This window comes from Pholcus phalangioides, unplaced genomic scaffold, assembly GCF_987345545.1.
Source record: "Pholcus phalangioides strain wild (caught in Gottingen) unplaced genomic scaffold, Ppha-v1.0 ptg000017l_1, whole genome shotgun sequence".
Classification (NCBI taxonomy): Eukaryota; Metazoa; Arthropoda; class Arachnida; order Araneae; family Pholcidae; genus Pholcus; species Pholcus phalangioides.
The window spans coordinates 51,067,277-51,072,740 of NW_028301610.1; positions in this window are offsets into that span (position 1 = coordinate 51,067,277).

Consider the following 5,464-nt stretch of genomic DNA (forward strand, 5'->3'; position numbering starts at 1 on the left):
ACGAACAGCTGTCCTATTGGAGTCCTCCAAGAGAGAGGTGGATCATCATGGTCACCAATTTATTATTGGACACCTCCAAGACAAAGAGATTCTTCATCATGGTCACCGTCTCATTATAATGACGATGAACCATCATGGCCGGAAGCATTATCAGTTCACAGGGATCCCACAAGCCATGAATCGTTAGAGGATGCTCCAAGCCCTGCATCGTCGAGGGGATCCTCAAACTCGCCGATAGTGAGATGTTTTGACAGAATACATAATTTAATCGACAGCGATGACGACTTCCAATAAAGCTATTGAAAATCACAATTTTATTTATTTATTACCAAATATGTTTTATTAAGTAGTGCAAATGTTTTAAATTCGATGTTAACGATGATTTATTATCCATATACATCTTATTTTGTGTTACAGTGAATTAAATATGTACTATCATCGAAAAACAGTAGTTATCGGTGCAGCATGTTCTGAGACAAGTGCCATCATTGGTACCAGCGAGAGAATGGAAGCAGCGCAGAGTAAAAAAAAAAAAAACTTACCTTCCTTAACTTTTTTCTTTCTTATCAAGTGTTGCGACTCGTGTGAAGATATCATTTGCAAGTAAAATTTTAACAATTGATATCGTTAAGTATTTGCAATAAAATCGCTGTGAAGATACTCGCGGGTGATTAATTTCGACTTCTAAATTTATTATGTGATTTCTTTCGAAAGAAAGTAAACATTCAATTTCACCGCATCATGTTAGAGGGACAGCGTAAAATTTCAATGTCTTGAAATTAAAAAATCAGACAGAAATAATAATTTCAGTTGAAAGGTTAGCGTTTTATATTATGGTATAATGGTGAGGTGATTGGGGAAAGAAAAAGTTGAATCTCATTGAAAATTTATGAAACACATAAATTATATATATATATATATATATACACATACATAATTTTTTTTCGATTTGGGCAATCAGAAAACTCAACATTCAGTTTTATATCACATTGGTCGTAGAAAAAAAAAAAACTGAAGTAATTTCGTATTGAAAATTATGATATGGAACTTGTGGAGAGGAGAGACAATTTGTTATGGAAGAGAAGTTAGCGTATAATTTTATTGTTTGCGTAAATTTATAAAGGGAAAAAGCATATTGAAGTTTGTTGAAAATTATATTAAGCGATTTGAAAGAAAAAAACAAATAATACAACATTTATTTCAAACCAAAGGTTAAATAAAGACCAATACTATAACATGATGATCGAGTTATAGTGCGATTTAAAAATTTTCGATGAAAATTAATTGATTATGGGTGATTCCTCTGAACTAGAGTAAAAATCCGTTTTAATGTACTCGGGTTGAGTACTTTTACCCATTCTACTAGTATTCGATTACGGGGTAAGTAAAAATAATAAAATAAATAATTATATAGTGAAGATTCTTGAACAAAAATTAAATATGCAATAAAGTTAACTTACAACAAGTTTCATCCTCTTACTCCTTACATACAAAACATCAGATGATGGAGAATATGAAGACATGTCTCTTCTCAAAGTATGAGAAAAGAAAGTGAACTTTATCATGTATTCGAATATGCGGCGGAGTGATTAATTAACACTAGAACTGCGGACTGGGTCAAATTGACCCAAACTGTGAAAAAACGGTATTTCATGTCCCGATAAATTTGGGCTTTCATGAACATGCAGATCTGTTCTGGAACCCAGTATAATTCCACCCCAAACGAGCAATGCTGCACCACCGTAACGGTGTCGTTCAATGATGTTGTCTTGGTGGTAACGGGTACCTGGCGTTCTCCATATGAAAGTCCGACGTGAATCAGACTGCAAGCTAAACCTGGCCTTGTCGGAAAACATCACACAAGCCCACTGTGACGATGTCCACATTGCATGTTCTCTACTCCAGGCTAATCGCTGCCGACAGTGAGTTGCCATGAGCGGAACACATCTGACAGGCCTGCGAGCATATAGACCAATATCTCCCAAACGTCTGTACACGGTTTCCCTTGAAACTGTGGTACCCGTGGCTGCAGATAGCTGACGAGACAGGTCGGATGCTGTGCTCCGTCTGCTTCTTTTGGCAGTTACTGCCAAATACCGGTCTTCATTCGGCGTTGTAACTCGGGAGCGACCTGTACTGTAACGTCCACTGACATTTCCGTTATCTTGGAATCGTTGCCAAAGCCTAGAGATGACACTTTGGGCAATTCCAAGTTCCTCGGATACTTCCATCTGAGTACGCCTACATTCCAGGCGGCCGATAATTCTACCACGTAAAAAATCATCCACATGCGTCCTCTGTGTCATAACTATTCGCTTATGGCACTGAGCGCCTTACGGAACTCCTGTGAACAATTTCACTTCTTTGCCACCATTCCTTATATACCCCCCTCTTACACTCTCGTCATTGTGACGTACTATCGCCATCATCTGGTGGCTTCCTAAAATTTGCATATCATTCTTGCAGATGTGTGTGATAATTCTACAGGTGAAATTTTTACTTTAGATTTCGATTTCCGTTTAATGCTGAATTATCCTTAATTTATGGACATGAGTGTATATCACCAGTGCTTCCAACACACAGGGTCCAGGTACCTAGGGCGGGCATTGGACAGATACCTTCAAGGGGACGTTGAGATTCCATTTCGAGGGGCCCTTGATGAATTTCATTGTTTTCTTATTGCTTTAACATTGAAAAATTTGTAATAGCGGTAGCCCGAGATAAATCCAGTCTGAGGCCCCCACTAAAAATATGCGAATTGGGTGCTTTTGATTTAGAAGTCGAATTAGTCCTTGTGGTTGCCCCCCCCCCTGGATTTTATTCCTTCAACAAATGAACATTTTTCGTGACCCTAACAGGGAAGATGTTCGACAAGCCTTCAAGTCATGGGGGGCCCCATGGGAAAGTTTAAATGTTTCATTTCGGGGGCCCTTGTTTGATCTTAGTTTTTTTGTTTTAAAATTTTAAAATTTTCAAAAGCGGAAGTCCAAGATAAATCGTCTGGGCCCCCGACTAAAAATCCGTGCATTGGGTCCCGGCTACTCTATGTAGGGGCCCTGGATTTTAATCGTTGGTGAAATGAATACAAATGAAAATTTTACGTGGCACTCACACAGGGAAGTTCGGCCGGTCTCTGGGTCGAGGCCCCCATAGGGAAGTTGACAGGTTTCATTTCGGTCTGTGATGGATCTCATTGGTTTTTGTTCCTTTAGCAGTAAAAGTTCACTATAAATCTTCTTACGGACCACGCTCCTTGGTTGGGGCCCTTGAATTTTAATCGTTTGTGAAATTAATACAAATGATAATTTTTCGCGGCCCTCACGGGGAGGGGGGGGGGGAATGTGCAACAGGGCTCCATGCAGGGGACCCAAATGGAGAAGTTGACTCATTGCGTGGATTTTGATGAATCTCTGGATTTTTGTTGATCATTATAAAATTCGTCTATAAGCTTGCGCCTTCACATGTTACTTTTCATTGCAGTCTGACGAAGTGGGACAAAATAAACAAGATATGATGTGAAGAGAAAAAAAAATTGGTCCCCTAGTAAATTATATTATAACTGCGACAAACATTTGTGAATGTTTATTCATATTTTTATCGCACATAACAAATGCTGTTTATACGTACAGGCCGAATTCAGAGATTCGTTTTAATTATTTTTCCCTTCTTTAGAGATATTATCTGAGAAATTCACAGGGAAAAAAATATTTCCTGTTTTTTGGATTCATTTTTGTCCATGAAACAAAATCAGAATAAAAATTAGTTTTTTTCAACGAAAATGAGTGATTTTAGAAAAATACATATATCTGATAATAGTGCTATAATGAATGAAATTTTTGTTTTCGAAATTATAAAGCGCGGGCACACTCAGAATCCATATATCGACACATCACTAAACCAGGACCGTAACTACAGGGGGCAACTGCCCCGGAAGGAAGAATTTAAGCGGCGGCAGTAGTAGGTGGGAACAAAGAACACCATTACAAAATCATCGAATGTTAAATTTGTGGAGGCGGCAAAAATTCTAAGTACGGCCCTGACTAAACTAACACTTTTGTCGATATACATTTATGTAAACCCCCTTTTTTCCCGTTAGCGCAAATTTCAGTTATAGCTGACAATCTTGCAATCATTTGGTATTGCTTTTCGGCAACAATCGGTAATATCCCGTATTTCCGATCCTGAGAAGAATTTCCTGAATTTTTTAATTTTTCCTTGCTGTGTATCCCAAAAAACACTACCTCCATACCAAATTTCATGTTTCTGGGACTGCTAGAAGTGCTTAGGATTTTTGATGATTGTGAGTCAATCAGTGTCAAAATAACAAAACTTTGCATATATCTAGAGTATTTCACTTTTTTATCATTTGTGGTTCTTGAGAAATTTTGAAACTCAAAGTTTCAGGTCTTTGAGCAACTTCAGTGTAGAGATATGAGGGTCTCAGAAATACCTAAGTTGCTTCCAGAAAAGGATGTTACGGCCATGCTTCGATGCTTGTTTTGCTCGACTTCATGTTAGTGAAAATAGTCAGGGAAAAATGATTTATATACTTCAAGGGGGAAAAAAATACCACAGTGAATTTTATATTGCTTCAATGGAATGTAAATATCATTGTGAATGGAGGTGATGTATTCTAAAATGCATTTATATTTCGATTTTTTTTGCATAAATCGTTCAGTCAATGAAGATTAAAAGATTGTCAATATTTGAATTCCTCTTAAAATGTGTTGCTGCATGATGGTTCTGCAATAGTTCCTCCATTGTGGGTATGACATACAGTAGTCTTGATAATCCGAGGTGGATGGGATCGAGTCCACTTCGAATTATTCAAAAACAAAAAATGCTTTAAATATTGCTTTTACTTGTGAAAAGGGTGCGAAGAGTTGTGCGCGGGATTGGTGATGGACGACGCTGAGACACCGATAGCTTTCAACTGCCTTTCCAATGATTTTACATAAGCAATTAAGGGGACACTGTCCACCATTACGAAGGAACTGTCAAACTTGTTCCTCTTCCTCAGCAACCCCACAAAAGTTAAAATGGTCTACTTCCATCCAAGGGAATCTAATATTTTATTACACCAGTTTACCATTTCTATATAATGGTCCTCTCCAATTGTTAATACAAGATTCATTGAAAGATTCGTTTTTGGTGGAGATGTAGTTTACGATGAAAAAAGTTCATCACTGCCCCCACGGAGACGCTCGATCCCCGGAATCTCGCTTGCCGGACGAGTGCTCTATCAACAGGGTGGTAACTATCGATCGCCCAATAATTACACACGTGATTTCTTGTGAAAAACTAATATGGAAAAGTGTTTTCCATTTTTTGATCTGGCCCATAATTAATGAATTATAACGCTTTAAAAATTGATGACGTCACTTAAAAATCCGGCCAAATTCACCAAACGACACCAAATGTATAACTTGGTGTTTTAGACAATGCTAAAAATGTATTAACCCTG